The 22391-nt window shown below is 40.5% G+C and overlaps 1 protein-coding gene across 5 annotated transcripts in view; it reads right to left on the bottom strand.

Annotated features, from left to right (window-relative positions):
* The window catches only part of meis2a (Meis homeobox 2a), a 122939-nt gene that overhangs the window by 58178 nt on the left and 42370 nt on the right, over positions 1–22391 (bottom strand). The gene's annotated exons all lie outside the window — the stretch shown is intronic.

Here is a 22391-nt window from a genome sequence, read left to right as displayed (position 1 = left end):
GATAGATAGATAGATAGATAGATAGATAGATAGATAGATAGATAGATAGATAGATAGATCCCCCAAACACACACAAGAACTTTGGACTTGGATAATAAAAGTGCTGCTGCCATCTGATAACAGGCCTATACAGTTAAGTGGGAGAAAGATGTAGTCAGATCTTCCCAGTTGTGTCAAAGGTTTACATTTAAAATCATCAACATGTAAACTGAGTAGATCCAGCTGTTTTCACAAAGGAATATGCTGATAGAAGTTTGTTTCTTCCTAAGTTCCCCTGGTTAAACTCACTAGTGCAATCCACTGTGTCTCTTTGCCCCAACAAAATATATATGGGCAAACATAAGTATTGATGATAACAGATAACCACACAACGAATAAAACGCTGATGCCAACGAAGCAAATACAAACCATTGCCTAAGTGTGTCCCAGAAAACAGCGCTGGAAGTTGTGAAAACCTAAGGAGTCCCCAGATGATGTCCTATGTCTCTGCATTTCTTGTGTTTTGTATTATTCTTTTGTTCAGGGAAGTCTATTTAGAATCACCTCACACCGCAAATGCAAATATAAAAAGGTGCTCACTATCTATAATTAATGAAAATGTCAAATATAATAAAAATGTAACCAGAAACAACATATTCAAAATCATGAAGTGTCAAGTGGCTGACATTTCTTTCTTAGGTTCATTTCATCATGAAAAACAGGAACTACTCAAATCCTCAGAGTGTTACGGCATGAACACCTCAAAGAAATGCCATTTACAAAAACCTTTTTAAATGAAGCAACAGAGCAAGGAGAGACTCTTTTTTTGCTATTTTTTCTTATGTCTTTCTTTTTCAGAAAACCATGATGGCACGTCCACTAAATGATGGGGAAGAGATCCTGATTCCTGTCTAACAGGTTTTCTGTAGTGACCCGTGGTCTCTTGTGTCATTTGATCAGGGATTCTTTTCAGTCAATGGCTGCAGGCTCACTCAGGGTCTGTAAACAATGGTGGCGCTAACCTAGGATGGATAGCATGTCAGGAGACCTCACACCATTAGGATGAGCACATCTTTATGCTGGTATGATCAACACCATTAATTCCACAAGCAAACACACCTAAAATACTCACAGAATAGGTGATGAACCTTCCTGAAATTGCTCACCTAAAATAGTTGCCTTCTACTATCCCAAGGTCCCATGCAGGTTGCACAAAATCTATTGCGTATATATTTTTTAGAATTGTAACACAGGCAGATAAAGTGACTTACTTAAGTTCCACAGCAAATTTGTGTCAGTGATTGAACTAGCAGCCTTGGGGTTAACGTGAAGTGCCAGTAGTTGATACTGCAGCCATTTAAAAAAATAGACTGGGCTTTCAGCTTAAGTGAAATGTTTACCTCTAGCATATTTATGGTGGCACTCACACACAAGTCGACACACATGGAACATGATCCCATATCTGAATGAGCACATGTCTATGCAAACGGTGGCAATTTAGGATTAGAAATTAAGCTGGCACCATGACATGGGATTTGGGGAGGAAAGAGCAATCCCTAGAGGGCACCCAAATGAAAAATGAGAGATTATGCAAACTCCCCAAAGAAGGTGACCCAGCCTAAAATCGAAAAAGTGTCTATGAGTACTTAGGGAGCATTGTTAGTATAGTGTTGGCAACTGTCTCTCAGGTCTTGGGACATGGGTTGAATTCCTGTCTAGGTCACTGTTTATGGGGGGATGTTGTAAATTCTATTTGAGTCCATGTGGGTAGTCCAGTTTCACTATTCTCCTGAAAATTTACATCAGTTAATAATAATAATTACTAATTACATGTATACAGTGCTGTTCTAGCTACTCAAAGCACTTTACATACAGTAAATAGTAGGGAGCCACTTCAACTTCTGCTAATGTGCAGCATCCACCTGGATGATGTAATGGTAGCCATACTTGTCCACCAGTCCGCTCACCACACATTAGCTATTAGGTGGTAAAGTGATGTGAGAGATAGACAGGGGATGATTAGGGGGCCAGAATGACCAGGCAATTTAGCCAGGACATGAGGGTACACCCTACTGTTTTTGAAAGATGCCCTGGGACCTTTGATGACCACAGAGAGTCAGTACCTTGGTTTTATGTCTCATCCAAAGGTCCCCATCGCTACACTGGCGTGAACACAGACCACAGGGTAAGCAGCCCCGATGGCCTCACCAACATCTCTTTTAGCAACAGCCTAAGCTTTCCTGGTTGGTCTCCCATCCTAGTACTGGCTGGGCCCAAATACACTTAGCTTCAGATGTATTACCTGATTTGAAGTGCAAGTGGTATGGCTGCTGCTCCAGCTACTTGATGAATTAATTGGCGGCTCTAAATTAACCTACAGTGAGATTTAAACCTCATTTAAAGGGCGTAAGGCTATGTGGCAAAAGTGCTGACCACCAGAATCTGGCTGAAATTAACTTGAAGGAGGCTTTAATGGGAAATCTTTCAAGCAGAGTGCTAAATAAATTTGAAAAGAACTGCTAGACCACATATGGAGGTTGAAAACACAAGACTGGATGTGTTACTATAAATGTGAGAGTGGTGTTCAGGAATCTTCTCACTAGCCACTACTGCCATTGTCTTAGGAAAACTTGTCGATTCATCTATGAACAAAACTATGGAGAGCTGGAGACCAGATCGAAGGCAAGAATACTCACAGGGCACATTCTCTCAGTTTACAGTCCCAATTGAACTAACTTACATCTTTTTGGAGAGTGGGAGGAATAACGGGAGGAAAAACCATGTAGCACAACAAGAACATGCTAACTCCACACAGACACTGCACACACAGGCAAATGAAGTCTACTACACTGCTATCTGTGTTATTAAGCACCGCCTAATGCAACCAGTATCTTCATTCTCAAGTCTGCCCATTGATGAAGAGTCAAATCTCCATTTCCACCGGAAATAAGGTTAAAGAAAATGGCCAGTGAAAAGAAGATGCGGGCGCTCTCTACTTATTGAAGCACACAAGTAAACACGTCAGTGTTTCATTAAGATGCAGGCGCGTGTGGGTGTGAATGGTCACATGGCATGCAGAACAGAAGAGTACGAGTGAGGTGATGAAGAAGAAGAACGACAGGTCACCGCTATTAGCCACACTCAAGTTTCCAGCGCCAAATAAAATGCATATATAAGAGGATTCCGCAGGATAGAGTAATGCTTAGCCCTAGAGGGCACAGATTTCTGTCTTTATGTAAATCAGCGCCTGTCACTGCATGCATGATTCACTGCTCAGAGTGTACTCTTCTGTGACGAATGAGTCCTGCTTAATTTGGCAGTGATTATGCAGGTTGCTGGCCCTCTAAACCCCTTTGAACTTGTAATTGCCGCTGGTTTAAATAATGAACATTAAGGGGGATTCAGGAAAGTGTGGATAATTATAGGTTTTTTTTTTTTTTTCCAGGGCTTGAAAAAAAAAAAACGTTGGGGGGGCTTCTGGGGGTTGTAGCAAACTGTATCTTACGAGGCTCCTTTATCTAAATAATTGTACAAGCTTGTTTTATGAGGTGAAGAAAAAAAAAAGAGGGTTCTTCTGAAAGCCTCAGAAGCCCTGGGGAAAGCAGGGCCAACAGCCACCATGAATATTCATGCATCCACATCTGTAGCACTCTTGCTTGCCACCTTTTTTTTTTCTTCTTCTTCTTCTTCTTGTCCATTTGGCATAAAGTGTTTCTCAGATTAATTAATTTGTGAGTATGAGCATCATAAAATATGCTCAGGCATGTCAGGAAACTTTGTGCTGAACTCGCGTTATAAATTTCTCCCTTACAGACATCCCTTTCCATGCTGTGCCATGTCCTCTTTGAGAAATTCTGAAACAAAGAAGTCCCAATCAAACTGCCAACTGCAAACCACAACAAATTATTTTTTTTTATTTTCTTTAATGTAGACATATAATTACAAAATGAGCTGACAGCAAGATAGAAATATGAAACACAAAGCAACGGAGAGAAAGCCCGCTATTACATTACTGAGAAACAAGAAGAGAACTCGCTTTACTTTTGAAGAAGGACTTGTGTTAAGGTTTCAAGGAAATAAAAAATACAACAGAGATTTATTGCAGCTTGGGTCCCATGGCAAAGCAAACAATATTCAGAAACCGGGCCTGTTTTTGATTTTGCTCTGTTTCCCCTGTTTGCTCCTTGCCCGTTTGCAGTTTTCGTTTCTTTCTTTCTTTTTTTTTTTTTACTCTGCATTTTCCTTATCCTGGTGTGAGATGAATATCAAAGGCCCTGTGCTGTTTGTAAGCCTCTAGCACATAACAACATCTCAATGGGATGTTTTTAGATCTTGCGTCACAACATGGCAGTTCCTGATTAATGGTAACCGAATAGACAGGCCAGGTCTTCTTAGGATCCCTCCAGCTGTGCCAAGGGGGGGTAACAAAACAAGGAATCGTTTCCAAAAGATTTTGCCATACACTATAAACATTCAACAGAGGTAAACGATGCACAATTAAAAATAAAAAAGGAATGGAAATATTTTCATTTCCACAAAAAATTAGTACGCAATTAAATTTCTGTAATTGCCTGTCAAAGTATACCGCATGTATCACTCTAAACAGAAGTAAAGATGCCTCAGCTGACACTTGGTAGTGGGCGTTAACTGTAAAACTGAAAAACTCAGAGGAAAATGTTGGGTAAAGCTATTTCAATTAAAAATTATTCTTGTAAAGTACACTTTCATGTAAAAGCCTAGGGCCCTATACACTAACTGTAAAAAAATACATGTTTATCCATCCATCCATCCATTTTCCAACCTGCTGAATCTGAACACAGGGTCACGAGGGTCTGCTGGAGCCAATCCCAGCCAACACAGGGCACAAGGCAGGAACCAATCCCGGGCAGGGTGCCAACCCACCACAGTACATGTTTATGTATGGAATAAAATAAAAGTAAGCTTTAATAATTAGATGTGGGACACATAAACATAACTGATGCAACAAATGACTGGCTTGACCTTTTAGGCTACCGCAATTCAATGTGTTCTTTTCAAAATGGGATTTTTTTAAACAAAAACAAACTCACACTAGTCTTTTCACATCATTTACGCAAAATGTCTCTGTCCACAGTAAAATGACTGAAAATTCACGTTAACCTACACTGGGCAAATCCTTGAAGTGACCATAACACCACATGATTTATCACAGAACTAGAACAAACCAATAAATAATCTGCCTGTTGCGCATACTGTATATGCAGCATTCAAACTGCACAAACCATAATTTACATGCATACAAGTAAGAAATACAACAAGCACCATGGAAAGCAACTCTTCTTTGTCTGCTGTGTTGGAATATGTTTTTCTTACGTTAAGAATGACCAATCAGGGAATAAGACATTGTAATTAGCAAGATCCAATCAGGGACATAATATATAATAAGCATGGACAAATCAAAACACAGTCTGCATTTTTGAAAAAAAAGTCTACATTTTCACACATCCGCATTGACGTTTTCAGAAGTACATGGCTCTGAACAGGTGGGGTATTGTGGATGAAAGGCAAAACCGGAGTGATGTCTGCCTTTTCAAGCAAAATTGCAGTAGTGTGGATGTAGCCTTGATTGACGATTGTCAAGCTCACATATCATATCAGGAGTATGGGAACGAACAGTTAAAACTGATGTGAGTCACCTTCCCATTGCTAACTTTGTAACAACTAAAAAACTTCATTCTTGTTAAGTAGGTATACCAAAATGCCCTTTTTGTTGGGCTTCAAAAATGGCTACTTTTGGCTACAAATGGCCACACGTATATTTTATAGAGCAGGCCCTTCATGTTCCTTGTAATAACTTACAAGAAAATGGGATATTTAGAGAAGTGGAGACTATTTCACCAATATGGAAAACTACATGACATAACATTGGCATGCTTAATCCAGATAGTGATTGTGAGGGATGGCACAGACTCTTGATGGGGTGTCTGTCTATAAAGGTGCTCACTCATATACACAGCCAGCAGATCTGAGCTCACTAAGCTTCTGTGGCTCTTAGAACAACATCAGAGTTGTTGATACAGGACAGCTATTCACCTTCAACCAATCCGCTTTAAATTCAGCCTCTGACATCATAAACCAGGAAGTGTATAAAAAGCTATTCAAAATTCCCCAGTTGAATAAAAAAGGCCTCCTTTCCACATTCACAAGAACACATGCAGAATTGTCCGAGCTTGCACATAAGGAGACCAGGTCTTTTGAATTTGTTCATAAAAATGTGAAACCATGTGCCTTTGAGCAAAGTGGAAGAGTTTAAAGCAGATTGGCTGAAGCTAACGATAACTCTTGACATTGATTGAGGAACAACAGTAACTCACCTAAAGTAAATCAGATTGTGTGCACACATCCACACAGGGCCAGTTTAGATGTTTCAGTCACCGAATAACACAACATGCAATACACAGCCACGCTCAAAACTGTTTCAATCACTTTGTTAAAATTAGGCAAAGACTGAGCCAGTCTAAATTTCAATCAAAGTTCATAAATGTCTGAACTGCTGGTGGTTGGTAGGACTGAACATAAATATTGGTGTTCCAATACTGTCAAGATTGACAGTTATACATCTGATTTATATGTGGACATGCTGTATCCGACACACAACATTCTAGGGTCATGTATTTTCGTCAAATGGTGATAACTTGACAAAGCAAATAAAAATGAACAATCTCCTGTGGATTTCAGCCTTGTCTACTACCACAAGAAAAGATGAAGCCGAAGACCCAACAGCTTCAAATGATGTTATTACTTCAGGAGTGCAAATGTGTCTTTGATTTATTTTTTTTTTTACCTGTTGACATGTGTGGGGTCATGTCTTATAGAATGATTACACTATTTTTGGTTTTATGATTCTTCTTTTCAAAGTGCATGCAAGGAAAATAGTACCAGTTGTTGATTAAAAAGTATTGCATGGCCATGAATTTATGTAGCCCAAACTGGGTTCTGCAAAATCAGTTTCAAATGTTGACAATTTTATTTCTTTAATTTAATACATAAGTTAAAATATACATGTTGCCTGCTTAACAGGACCTGCTTGAAATAACAAATCCATCTGCAAATAATTACACTGCAAACTGTAAGCAAACACATGCCAGTAGGAGCAGCATCCAACCTGCCATCATGCAACAGGTGACCATCATGAAGGTACAGGGGGACGTCAGTGTTAATTAGAAGACTTTTGAATAAAGCAGTACATAATCACAGAGAATATTTTGAAAAATTAATCCGATACACACACACAGACAAATACACATGGACTCTTTGCTATGTACAATAAAAAAAAAAATGCGCCTAAATTGTTTCCGTAGGTAGTCTGCAGTAGGGAATCCATTCCTGGACGGGTTTATCCATTCCAGGGAATTCGGGAATCCCGCATGTCCCAGGAATGACACAGTGCACGGGCATCTCACATGTGAACGGTTTTAGAACGAGCGACACTTATTTTTAATAAAACTACTGCAATATGTTGACACAAATAAGACTAACCTTAACTACAAGCAGTTCATGCTGTCATATAAGTACATGTATCTAGTTAGTTGCAGTAATAAGAGCGTAGAAAGCACAATGTGTCCAGCGTGCGGTTGTCCAGGCGAGAACGCACCTTCGTGCAGAAGTACACCAGCCGCTGAGAAAGCACGCTCTGCCTCCACTGAAGTAGGCGGCACAGTCATCAGATACTGATACACTTATTCTAAACAACGCCTGCTCTGAAACACCGCCATTTCAGCTTTTACTGATGCATCCAGTTTCATCATTCTATGATGGCAAGTTTCTTGGCACAGATAATGCGAATGCAACAGACTGACGCATTGCAATTTCAAGTTGCTGTTCAAAGCTGTTGTCTGATGAAGTGCAAGCTGCAGCAATGGCGCCACCTTAATTATTTTCAATTATAGCTCTGTTATTTCTTGATCGATTTTTACACTTTTACATGCTATATATGCGAGTTTGGCCGTTCTCGTTCAGCCAGGAATTCCAGCAGTTTCATTCCTGGGAATGCGATTCCCTAGTCTGCACGGTCAGAGAGGCAGAAGCAAAGATATCTGGATACACTTATTTGGTCTCTTACAAGTCATTACAGTTTGATCTGTGCTGAGAAACATCAGACATCAGGCTACTGCCTCGTGTAGGGCTGGTACCTCTCACTTGGTAACAGGATAGAACCTGGCTTCCTATAAACCTGAGGTGAGCTAAGCAACTTGACAAAAGATGGATACAAGGAGGTTTTAATGTTTGTAGACCCAAGCAATTGCAAGTGCTGGACAATCTACCGTATAACATAAAAACTTACAAATTACAAAAATTCAAATGGCATGCATGAATCTTTGAGAAAATTACCCAGAGGCTAGCTTAACTACACTGGCTTCCAGTAAGGGTCTAAATCAGGGGTGTTCAACTCCTCTGAATTGATTTGTTTCTTCATTAAATGGCAGCCAAAGAGATGTGATGTGAAACGAGCCAACAGATGACCAGCTAAACTAGAATTTCAAACTCACACCAATTTCACTCCAACCAGTTTCTTAACGAGAAGCCAATTCTTGCTGTTAATTAAAGCCGTTATTGAATGTCATGACTTGTTGTTGCTCTCTTTCTGACATGGCAGACTGTTGATTTTCTGTTTTATCTAAGACCACCATCAAGATGTTTTGGTGAGCAGATCGACATGACCGAGATCTTAACCGTTCTTTATTTTCAGGTTGGCTGGTTATATGGCGGCTTGTTTCGCGTCTCATTATTGTTTGGCTGCTCAGTAAGGATAAAGAAACAACTAAGGGGTCTGAGTCACACCAATTAAAACTAAGGCAAAATAATTTATTCAGCAGCAAAAATGGCTCACTAATTAAGAAGATAGTTAGAATGAAAACCTGCAGCCACTGCGGCCCACCAGGACTGGAGTTGGGACACCCCTGGTCTAAATCCTATTCTATATCCTATTAATATCAAATGTACCCATATTCTTTGCCTACATTATTTGACAATTATGAACATTCATGTTTAGTCTGAAGACCTCAAGTGTGATTTATGAAAATGACATTCCCCATCTTCATTTTTGTCTTTGATTTACTATCTCGTTGCTACACTATCTGTACCATCTTTCTTATACATTCAACACTGTTGGATTCACCTTGCACTGTTACATTATTGTTTGGTAAGGTGTGCTTCAACAAAAATCCACAATGTAAGGAGCTACACAAAGTAATGACCGAGTGACAGAAAATATCACATTAAGTATATTGGAAGCGAGGTGGCAGGCTTTCACTCAAACCGTCAGTACACTGCAAGCAGAACTGCTGCTGAGGTGTACTTTACACCAAAATAAAATGTGGTAGAGCCCACATTGAATTCAATTTCTTCACAATAAAAATTCAAACGCTGATTTTAAAAATCATTCTTAAATATGTCTTGTACATTGGGAAACTATTTCAGAGTGTTAGCTTCTAAATTTACAAATCTGCTTTTAACATGTAACCTTTTATCAAAAAGAAGAAAACTTTCTAGCACCTTGTGATACACACTTACAAACCTCTACTTGAACATCAATAATCTGGTGCCTGGTTACACTAAAAAACACAATACTTCAGAATTTAAATAAAATCTTTTAATTTTGTTGTACGTATTGAGGAAAAGACCACTTCACATTTCTAGATAACACTTCTACCTAAACATTACATACTTAAAAACAGGTTTAAGTCATCCATCCAACTACAAGGTCATCCATTTCCAGATAATTTTTATGCGCCACTGAAATTCTTAAAAATGTTTGCTCAAAAAGGCAAACAACTTCAATGATTGTATAATGTATCATAAGACTGGGGTGGTACAATGATTTGAAAGTCAAGCCTGGAAATTGGGATCCACCCCATTCCGGCCTTGTCCGTCACTGACTGGTGACTGTGGTAAGTGAAAGAGTGTGTTTTGTGGGGAACTGGCATCCTAACCAGTGTCTGTTCCAGCCTTGAATCCAGCCCTGCCTGTGACATTCTAATAGATAAAGCAGGCTCACAAGAAATGATATAATAATTTAGTGTTTTCTATAAACATCAGCCTTTGAAAACAAGACCGCCACACACTCATATATTGATTGTTGATGTCGCAGTGTAGCCGCATTGCATTCTGGGTGAATAATATTTGTGAGTGTCTTTGAAAAGTGTCTGAAGTGGAACTGACTTCACTGCAAGGAAATGCAGAGAAAATTTATAATATTATTTATTTCCTGTAGTACAAGAAAAAATTAAATTAAAAGTAAATCACACATTCACAACTACAGCTGATATACTAGAAAAGCTACTTAATAAAGTTTTTTTCTGTCCGAGCATGTATGAATTTATGGAAAGCACCTAATCCAATTTTAGGGTCACAAGGGGGTGAACAGCCTGTCCCAGCAGCAATCTGAGCAAAGCAGGAACCAATGTGGCATAAGGCACTCGCCAACAAGAGGTATAAACCCACAGCTGCTCACAATTCAGAGTCGTCCATATGCCTAAAGTACTGATCTGAGATATAAATGATAGTACCTGGTGAAAAGCCGACGCAAGCACATGGAGAATGAGAAAACACAACAACCACAGCGACTGCACCGGACTTTCAAGCACTGGAGCTGTGCGGCAGAAGTGCAAACCAGTGCATCAACAAGCTACCTAAAATGTACGGGCAGTGGAAAAAAACGAAAGACTTCAGAAAAGTTGTTGGGAATGCTCTCTGTCTCTTTAACCTTAATTCACAAACTTTCTTTTTTTAATTACATGGCTTCTTTGTTTTACTGATTTAAATAGTATCTAAAGAAATTGTAAGATTATAAGCAATAAATGTTTATGAGGAAATTCTCACTGTTCATTCACAGAGCACACTCAAGGATGGCTCTTTGTTAATCTATATGTCTTTAAAATTAAAAAAGGAAAGAAAATGAAGAGGAAATCTCCTTATGCAGAGCCGATAAAACTAACAACGAGAGAGCGACAACCGAGTGCACCCCTGGACTGAAGGACATACCCCACTCTGACAGGCTAAAGGAACAAAAATCTGGGAGGCAAAAGGCGACGTGAAAAATTCAATCCAGACCTTCAGGATTCATAGAGGAGTCGATGTACATGAGATGTTCAATGTTCAACTTGAGAAAAGATGAGTAAATTACGCGAAGACACAAGCACCTGTTTATCCCGAGATTGGAGCTAACTATCGCATCACTGAATGGATGAGTAAGGCTGAATATTTTTTTTATTTTTTTTAATAAAAAGGAAGTTGATGAGATATTGGGACCCCTCAGCTAATCAAATGAACTTAATGAACCAAATGTTTTCTTCTGGTTTATGTAATTTCTCTTTAGGAGGCAAGAGATTTTAAGCTTATTGCTTTTACTTTATGCTACTGAATTAACTGGGAGTATATTAATGCATATGTTAATGCATATTCATTCATTTAGTACTAAATTATGATGCAGGTTTAACAATCTGAGCTTGTCACCAGCTGACTATAAATACTAGAAATTGTAGTGCCTAAAATAAAGTAATGAATTCCTCATACTTATATATTTTTTAATCTAATAAATAAATAAGTAAATGCATAGGCAAATATAGGCTGGGAAGCCTCACAACTCCTCAGTCCTGGCTTTAAACCTCAGTCTAGTCAATGTCTTCGCTACACTGGTACGTTCTTCCTGCACCTGCTTGTTTTTTCTCCCACATCCCAAAGACTTTTAGGTTATGTTGACTGGTGACATCATATTGAACGACATTAGTATGGCGACACACTGAAACGGACAGGCTTCTCCATTTTGGGCCAGTGATGCTGGCACCGGCGCTGGTCTCCTCAACACTGAGTTGATTTGAGCGGGTTAAGCCATGGATGAATGTAATTAAAATGGCTCTGTGGCTAGGGAATCTGCCCAGGCAATCGGAAGGTTGCCGGTTCGAATCCCGTAAATGCCAATAAGGACTCTGCTCTGTTGGGCCCTTGAGCAAGGCTCGTAACCTGTAATTGCTGAGCGCTTTGAGTAGTGAGAAAAGCGCTATATAAAATGCAAAGAATTAAAATAAATTCTTTTCTTTCCTTGCTAACTGAATGCTAATTTGGTGACAAATAAAAAGTAACTATTGGAGAAGCTGCTGAAAAGTATTTAAAGGAACAATCCACCCAAAAATTATATTTTTATATATGTTACTTACCATGTATAGTTAATAGTGATGGCCAAAAAAAAAACCATTTCAATCTCACGTTTTTGTGGAGAAAGAACATAATAAGATTTCTGATAGAAGGGGATCCAATGGTGATCAACACTTGACGACAGCAGCAAACAACATCCATGAAAAAAATCTTGTGTGACTCGTGTTGCATAAACCATAATCCAGTCATGTGGTCCCAACATGCAAAATGCACGTATTTTGTGCTAAAATATTGTTAAGCAATTACCTCTGGAAAATGAAACCAGTCCACAGACAGGAAGTCCCTTCATACAGGACTGAACGAATTACGAGGAGAGAGGGGCAGGTTATTTATTTCCGATACTGAACAATATGTTATTAAATATACATTTGATGTATCTTTAACGTTACGAGCAAACAACTGGATCACTTAATGTGTTGATTATGCAGCACAAGTGAGATGAGATTTTTTCATAGACGGATTTACACTGTTTGCTGTCGTCCAGCGTTGGTCACCATTGACTTCTGTCCTATCAGAAATATTGATATGCCCCTTCTCTGTGAAAACATAAGGTTAAATTTTTTTTCTTGACAATCACTACAAACTACATGGGACAAGTAATATAAAAAAAATACCATTTTTGGGGGGAGTATTCCTTTAAGGGGGCGGCACAGTGGAGCAGTGGGTACCGCTGCTGCCTCACAGTAAGGAGACCTGGGTTCGCTTCCCGGGTCCTCCCTGCGTGGAGTTTTGCATGTTCTCCCCGTGTTTCCGTGGATTTCCTCCGGGTGCTCCGGTTTCCTCCCACAGTCCAAAGACATGCAGGTTAGGTGCATTGGCGATCCTAAATTGTTCCTAGTGTGTGGGTGTGTGTGCCCTGCGGTGGGCTGGTGCCCTGCCCAGAGTTTATTTCCTGTCTTCCACCCTGTGCTGGCTGGGATTGGCTCCAGCAGACCCCCGTAACCCTGTGTTAGGATATAGCAGGTTGGAAAATGACTGACTGACTATTCCACCCATCCATCCATCCATTTTCCAACCCGCTGAATCCGAATACAGGGTCACAGGGGTCTGCTGGAGCCAATCCCAGCCAACACAGGGCACAAGGCAGGAACCAATCCCGGGCAGGGTGCCAACCCACCGCAGACTGACTATTCCTTTAAGTCTAAAAAACATGAACATTGTTTATTCCTGATTATACTTAAAATTAATCTAATGTTAATTTCCCTATCTTTCAAATGACTGAAGATGCTTTTAAATTATTTAAGCAATATTTTACAATAACCTTACTAGTATGAACTGGTACTGTTCTTCAAATTTGTAAAAGTAAACTTTTGCTGCACTTCTGCAAATTACTAACTCTCACAGGACTAGATTTAAGTTCAAGTGTTATTTTTTTCTATATCCAAAGAATACGTAGTGATTCTAAACCGGCACTGAGGCCGTGTGGATGAATGTGCCTTGAAACCGATAGCATTCTTCCCAGGGTGGGTTCCTGTAGTGCACTCACTGCTGATGGGATATGCTGTGACCCCTAAATTGGATATGTGGGTTTTAGAATGCTATGTTATTTTTATGTTAATATTGATAATACTTTTATATTATTACACTTTTCTCTGTACCAGGGGTCCTCAATCACGCTCCTGGAGGGCCGCAGTGGCTGCAAGTTTTTGCTCCAACCCAGTTGCTTAATAAGACGCCCTTATTGCTCAAGTAACACTTCTGCTTCACTTTAGTTGTCTTGCGCGTTAAGATTTTAAACCCTTATTGCTTATTTTAGTCTTAAAGAACTGTATTTTCGTTTTTTAATTGCTCCTAATTAGCAATAACATGCAAATGACAAAAGAGGCTAGCATTTCTCCGTTTAGCTTGTTACCATTTACACCTGTGTGTATTTATCATGCACTATTAGGTTAAATTAAATACTTGGAAGGAAATTGAAGAGAAAAAAGTGAAGGACTGAGAATTACTCGTCCATTTTAGCCTTCAAATTATTTGGATGATAGCCTTAGAAAGGGGAAGAAAACTTAGGATATGAGAATGACCTGACATAACAGAGTTAAAGCACTAACAAGCCATGAAATTAAATTATTGGCAAGAATTGCTTTCTAATTAAGAAACTGGGTTAGAACAAAAACCTGCAGCCACTGCGGCCCTCCAGGACTGTGACTGAGGACCCCTGCTCTGTATGATCGACCCGTAAATGCTTATGCTAGCATGCTGAGCAGACTGTTGGACACTATGGTTTCTTTTGAAAAACTACAAGCAATCCCAGGCGTCAATACCAAATATCCTCATCCAACAAGTGAAACAGGCCACTTGTTGTTATTATTTTTGCATTTATCCAGTGTGGTACAGGTGCAGGACACATTCCAACTGATATTATTTTGCAATTGGCTGGCAAAGTGACTTGCTCAGGGTCACGTAGGGAGTTACAGATGGGAATTAAGCCAGCAGCTTTGGGGTTTGAAAGTCGATTTCTTTAACCGCTAAAGCCTTGGAAGCACAGCAACTCAGGTGTTGTTATTAGCCTTCTTTTGCCTACACTACAAAGAACAGAAGCAGTCAACCCTACTTACATACTCGGAAACTCTTGACACCCGGACACACTGATGGCTCATTTCAAGAGTGCTCTGCAACGCGTTTTAGACCAATGCTGACACCTGAAGGAACACATTTTAGTCTGCTCTGCCGAGCACTTTAACGCCAACTGTACTTCACACCGACTTTATTTAGACCCCTGTAGGTATTAAAGTAAACACTAGGCCCCTTTAAAAATACTACCAAGTTATTGCTTCTACAATAATCCAGTGTCTTTTATTTTACTTCACATTTTCTATTGCGCCCCTGCTGCTAATCACCCTGCATCAATCACTGAATTTACAACTTAATCAACAGGCCAAGAAGTAACAATATACAAAACACGGAAACTCTGCCATTTGGTGAAGGAACAGCTGCTGGTAACAAAATGCACAAGTGCAAAAAAAAAAAAAAATGTATGTAAAGAAATACAATGCGGAGTAAAAAAAAAAAAAAAAGCCACACACAATAGTTATTTTCTTGGCCGTACGCACATAAGTCAGGAATTCCTAACAAGCTGGCCTCCTACACATGAAAGTGGGTTTAATGGTTTTGTATTTAATTTCTATTAGAATTACAGCAGATATACCCTTTGAAGTGGAACTATGACAGATCTGGATTAGGGGAGAAGTGAAAAGGGCTGATATGTAAAGCATGAAACAATTCATGCTTATTATGTTTTAATGCTATAATAAATCTCTGAAACTGCTTCAGATTTCCCTGTGAATACTGTAAACAAGGCTCTGTCAATCACTTTCAATAACTCACACATACCACTGCGTTTTCCACTGGAATTTCAAGGTGTCCTCCGTGTAATAGAAGGTGCCGCCGCTTGCCGTATAATTATACTGCCCACACTAAAGAGGTTATGGGGATTTAAGCTTGTGAACTGCTCAGTGACTCTTTTCAAAGTGCTTTTAAGCCACTGCCGTCGTCTGCCGAAAACCAAGCGCTGACTGGCTCGATAGATCTGGCGCGTTTGTTTATGCCCTACTGCCCGTAGTTAGAGCAGAGGGGAGAAACTGAGGAGATCTAACCAAACTGCAAAATGTGTGTGAGGGCCTCGCCACTTAATGTGAGAAAGAGGGGAGAAGACAACAGATGGCAGACACAGTTGACTTCTGTCCTCGGGATGAGAAGCTAGAATGGGATGCACTGGAACATTGTGTGATAAAAGCACAAGCCTCACAGACCCCTTCAATAATTATCTGATGGCGCTTTGACTGATGAGCTCAGAAACATTAAGTGCTTGGCCTTTTTTTTTTTTTCACTCTCTCTCTCTCTCTCTCTCCATACACATGACCTGCTCCACAACCAAACTGTCCCCAGGTTGCTATGGGAGACCAAAGTGCTGACTTCCAGTCCTTGCCAGCAAACAAGCACATGACAAATGAGTCTGGGGGCCTCACTCAGCCCTGAACCTCGGTGACCTCTAACTGCCCATCCCCCAGAAACAGTCAGACAACAACTTGACTACCGAAATTAAGTGAAAAAGAAATAATAAACTCAGTGTGAACTGAAGATGAAGAAAAAACCCAGCGTGACGCAGCAAAATTATTTCCTATGAAGTTTCAGGAAAAAAAAAAAAAAAAGTTTAACATATAATATGAGAACAACAGGACTGAGAGCCGAGAGATCCTCTCTTGCTTTTTAAACTGCTAGCAGATGTGCTTCACTAGCTTAACATCAGAAGTGATAGAAGAGAGCACATGGACTAGGCGGGACACTGGCTCAGTCTGCCGAGATGGACGCGTCCCATTCAGCAAAACACACATCCGTTACCAGGGCCGCCGATGCTGCCTGATAATCAGAGATCAGAAAAGCCTTGCCACATCGTTTTACTGCCATGGGAACACAACCGAAAATGACCAGCATTTGTCTTCATTAAGGTCCGGGGAAAAATCTTTCTAATGCTTTTATGTATTCTGCAACATCAAAACTCCTTTGCAAAGATCACATTTATAGGAAAAGAAATGTTATTTATTCTGAATGGCTTTGCAGACTGAAAAGAGGAACAAATTGTTGTCTACAACAATGTAAGATTCATTCTGATCCCTTTCAGCTAGTGCTGCCCAGCTCTTTATAAAAACAATGCACACACTACAATAGAAATGCGTCTTAATTGAATATTTATCCATCTAACAAGGGTGCACCATAAGATCCATTTGGGGACCCTATGAAACTGAGCTGGGGCACTCAGCATAGAGGTCTGAGGAGAGCATCTTCAAGTTCTAGTTACAGGACCACGGTGACAGAGAAAAAGCACCCCCCAGTGGAGATCAGTTCAGTGTATTTAGGAAGACAGTAAATTTCACCAACCCAATTCTGTCTGTCACATGAAGTGACATATAGTAGTAGTAGTAGTGAAAAATCGCTTGGAAAGCAATTCCATGACACAGTTTTGAGAGAACCTACATTGTTACCTGGCAGACCTTTCTATATTCAGTGTTCTCATTTTCCCCAAGTACTGTCTCACTCCAGTTTTTACGTGTCGGTGTGTGTGTGTGTGTATGGGAATCTACTAACAGTAAATATTCATACTGGGTTTCATGGTGGAACCATGGTGCATTACAGCTCTGGGGTTCAGGATCTGGCCTGGTTACTGGATAGATAGATAGATAGATAGATAGATAGATAGATAGATAGATAGATAGATAGATAGATAGATAGATAGATAGATAGATAGATAGATACTTTATTAATCCCAATGGGAAATTCACATTCTTCAGCAGCAGCATACTGATACAATAAATAATATTAAATTAAAGAATGATAATAATGCAGGTGAAAAACAGATATATGTGGAGGCTGCACATTTTCTATAAGCAGGACTCTTCCAGATTGACGACTTTTCTACAAAATTCGAAATGCGTTCATGTTAGAATTACTAGTGACTTTTAACTGGCATGTGCGTGAGCGTGTCCTGCAATGGACTCACATCCCATTCTGTGCTGAATCTTGCTTTCTTTGCAGAGATGCCTGGATAGGTTTCAACAACAGTGTGGTGCAGTTGTTAAGACATTAAACTTGAGTTCATATTCTGCTACTGATATTATACGACCATAAGCAGCTGCCTGTGCTTCAACTGGAAAAACAAAAGAAATGGAACGAATTGTGTCTCAGATGTTGTAAGTCACCCTGAATAAAGGCATCAGTAGTAATGCTAACAATAATACACGGGACAAAATAATGGAAAGGTAGCTGGATTACATACTCACACTCAGTACAGTGTTTGTGCGTGTACGTGTGTGTGTGCATGTGTATACCCCAATCAGTCTACTTCCCAATCCCTAGGGCAGGAACAAAGCCCCAAAGGTCCACTGCAGGGAACTCTAATTCACACAGTCATAATCCCTTCAGAGTAAGAGTCACCAAGCAGCCCAACAGACAAACAAGAGTACGCAGCGAATGTTCAAACAGCACACAGGCCGAAATATGAGCACAGTCTCTGTTGGTGTACATACTGTATATATTAAGGCATACTATAATGAATATTGGGTTTGCCCTTAGTGCCAACCATGGCTTATACTGCTTGAGCCCCAGCATAGCACAGCAGACACATAAGCTACTTAACCAGCTGAGGTAAAGAAGAACTTCTGCAGCCTGGACAGTTAGCAAGGCTGTTATCTGTGGGGGTGGTGCGTCCCTGTAGCACTGCAGGCTTCTATGTCGAATAACGTTAAACAATCCCTTGCCCACTTTTTACCATCCATGGTGAATGGCTTCACTTTTCTGACACCACTGTAATCGAGACCATGTTTACTCATAGTCTTCGCCACAGTTTATCTTCCCACCTGGGATCAAACTCCAGACTTCACACTCAAAACCCATCAGACAGACACATTGGAGTCCATTAAAACGCCAATTAACGTGACAGCCTGTCTTTGGATGGCAGGAGGAAACACCATGTAAACATGGAGGAGATGTGTAAAATACACATATAGACATCCCAAGCTGGACCGAGAATTGTGGGGGGTGGGAGAGGAGCAAAGTGGTGTGGTGGTTTTGTTACACAAGGTGAGGTGGAGACTGTAATGGATACTTGCTCCATGCTGCTTTCATGGCAACAGGTGTCTCCACACAAACAGACCATCTGAATAGAGGCATGCAGTATGGAGCACGGAATGCACCCACCAGTAATCAGCATCTATAATGAGGACAGGCACTGGCACCATGCTGCCACAACGAATGGGTACACAGTATATGTGCACTATGTCTTCCTACTATTCTTTCTCCATTTCTAAGCCTTCCAATTTTGCTAATTTATGGTAAAAGATTTTACAAATTCATATTATACATATTAAGTCTGATCAATCAGCACCTGATATGAATTTTTTTATACTTTGTTATCCTTTGTTTTATACTTTGTTATTGTTATAACTCTGAAATCACTAAAAACCTAAAAGTACGTGGCACCTGAAAATACATTAGAAATGTGATACTTTTATTTAATCTTTTAAAGTACAATTTCCAAATGATAGGGTGTTGTGTTTTAAAAAAAAGGGAAAGAATGAAAAAAAAAAAAAAAAGATGCTCCCCCCCCCCACCCCCAAGACACTTGCTCTCTGAGGCTTGCCCCTCACTGCTTAGTCCTAATGCGATGTGTTAGTGATGTGTGCACTAAGTGGTATCTTTATATCTGAGTACTTCCTGTTTTCATTCTCGTTCAAATGTTGCCTTTACGGGGCAAACAGGGGAGCACTTGAGGGAGGAAAAGCAGGGCAGCTGAGAGGCTAATTGAGTGGACTGAGGGCTCCTCCACATGAAACACAAGGGCACTTTCAACTCTGTGAATAAAGCACAGGCCAGGGTTAGCGATTCCCAGCCCTTCTTTTATTTCTCAGACTTTGAAGTTAAGTAAAATCTGCTTTAACAGTAAAGTTTACCTTTCAGATAACATAATCTCCCCATAGCATTGAAAAGCTTATACCAACAGTCTGGGATTTCCCTTTTTTGCTCCGTGATTGGAAGTTATCCAGATAGAGACAGCGGCAGCAATCCCCTCTCCACTGGCAGATGCATGCTTTTCAAGTCTTTTCGGCCCTTCACTGCTGGGCAAAAGATATCCTCCGCTTTCAGTGCAAGGGGCAGAGAGTGGCCGAACTGAAAAACGTAAGGGCAGAGAATGCCACACGGACTGCCGGGCCGGACTGGGACTCTGACTACTAATAAAGTCCATCTGGATTTTATTAACAGTGATTTATTGATCGATATAAACAGGGCCTAGGAGAAAACTAGGGGTAACTTTGGTTTTATTATGCCGAAACTAACAATTGTTACGGTTGGCCTTTGTCGTTTTTTGGGGACTCCTTTTGAGCTTTTCAGAATAGGTGACAATGGTTCATAGTTGAGAACATATGCAGAAAGGCCCCTGTGGTTAATGGAAAAGTTGTTCCATGCTGGCTGGGTGTTTGAAAAAATACAACTAGACTCCTTTCATTTCTCCCCAGTTAATGAATGCATGAATGCCAGAATGCAGCAATAGGCCATTCAAGGGCCAAAGTCCCCTAGCAGTTCCCCTATAAGAACACATCCTGAAATGGAAAATACATTTGCCTAACAAATTAAAATAAAGGAGGGGGATAATTCAATTAGCCCCCTTCTTCTCTAAAAATATAAAGGTAGGTTTAAAGGAAGGGATTATTGCTTCGACAAGAACGGGTCAGCCTTTTCACAAAAGGGACAAATAAAGATTTGAGACAACATCCAAGAGCAGTGGAAATAATAAAAGGGGGGAAAAAGAAGCCTTGAATCGTGCGATTTCTCTGAATAAAACTGCTTTAAGACAAGTCTATGGGGCTTCTCTGTCGTCGCCCCCCCCCCCCCCTCTTTTTTTTTTTTTTCCTCTCGTTCCTTCTCAATGCAATTTTAAAACAATTCTATAGAAAATTGAAGCAAAGGCTTCCCAGCTTTGTGTGTCACTTTCTTATGGGGAGCACTCGGGCCCTGAGAGGGATGTACTTACAGCCCTTCAGTTGCAGAGAAAACCGCCTAATGATCCTTCAAGTAAGCAAGAAAATTTTCACTTGGTAGGAGCCAAGCAAATTAACGAACAGATGAGTGCATGTGTGTGTTAATCGAAAAATGGCGCAGCTTAACCACGGCGGTAGGTGGGTTCGGCTGGGACTTTCTTATGTTTTTGAGCCCTAGTTGACTGACTACTTTTCCGAAGGAGAGACAGAACTCCCAGACCTTTTTTTTTTTTTTTTGCTCTCCTACTCACTCAACTTCCAAATTAAAAACATTTTGCAGGTTGCCGAATCTCCAGCTGAGGTGATGTAGCAAAGAACAGCTGTGAAGTAATTTTGATAATGATGAGAATAATAAGCACATGGCAAGGTTCAGAGCTTTGCCGTTGCAGCTTCAGTGCCCCTGAATAGATAAAAGTGATTAAATACTCCTGATTATCCCTGACCAATATGTAATGGATTTACAGCCCTTTCAATTAGTCAGTATTTGCTTAGGACTCATTATTTTGTCTTTGGTTAGGCAATCAGCTTTGGGACCCTAGTTCTATCAAACTACTTTCACTAAAGCAATGAGAGAGAGAGACAGAGAGTGTGTGAGTGAATTACAGATATAGGACTTCCTGGAACGGGGAGGCCAAGCTGACCCTTCCAATACTCGCCTGCCCCCCCAACTCCCCCCCATCCCTTCCGCTTTGTTCCCTTGCAGCCCCTCCTCCCCTTCTGGGCAGTCCCTCGGACAGTCGCACTAATCCTGACCCCACAGCCACAATCAATACACCTTAACTTGCTAATAATGTCTTCACAGCCAACCGGCGCTAGTGAAATGTGGATGCATCTTCTCGTCTCTAACTCCTTTTTTTTTTCCCCGACTCAGATCACTGATCCTTGACATTAATAAGACATTTAACATGTATCCGCCTCAGTCGATTCCCAGCATCCTCCCCAGAGCTGAATGGCTGTAACTAATTGTAAGTGGCATGTAAATATTTCATTTGGTGTAAACTATTTTTTTTTTTTTGCACCTGAATGACGCTTATTTATGTATGTGTCACCGGGAGAGGGAAACCCAGGCACAAGCACTCACATGGGCTAGGCACACCAAAATATCCCAAGACTTTTTAGTTGCTTTACAAATGGCCTGTACAGGATTTTCAATGCGCACAGTGCATACCCAGCACTGGAATTTCTCTGTTATGCCATTCACAGTGCATAGCCCACTGCATACCCAAGACAGGGAGGAAGTCTTTCTGCAGAAAGCAAACTTTTCCAACATTAAAGTAGCACGTGCCTCCAGAAGTCACAGTGTGAAGTGTAGTGCGGGCTCGGCTCTCGACCTCCGGACAACACAAGCCATCTCTGGGGAGCGGTCGTCACAGGGGGGCTTGAGGCCACGCAGCTCTGCCAAGTGCCTGCAACGGAGCGGGTCTTACAAGACTCACAAGGAGATTCCAATTTTTTTTGGGACAAACAGGAAACACGGCATCCAGCATTGGCATGGCTGATTAGTAAAGCCCACAATGGTGTTTATTTTCCACTGGAAATGAAGCGACTCATCACTTGCAGTTATACAATCGTCTGGATTTACAAACCAAATCTGATAAAATCATCTGGGAGCTTTTAAGATTTCAAGATGCACGTGACAAAAACAGGTACCTTTTGTTTTTTTTTTTTTGGTTTTGTTTTAAAATAATTTAC

This window comes from Erpetoichthys calabaricus, chromosome 16, assembly GCF_900747795.2.
Source record: "Erpetoichthys calabaricus chromosome 16, fErpCal1.3, whole genome shotgun sequence".
Classification (NCBI taxonomy): domain Eukaryota; kingdom Metazoa; phylum Chordata; class Cladistia; order Polypteriformes; family Polypteridae; genus Erpetoichthys; species Erpetoichthys calabaricus.
This window is presented reverse-complemented; position numbering and strand designations above follow the sequence as displayed.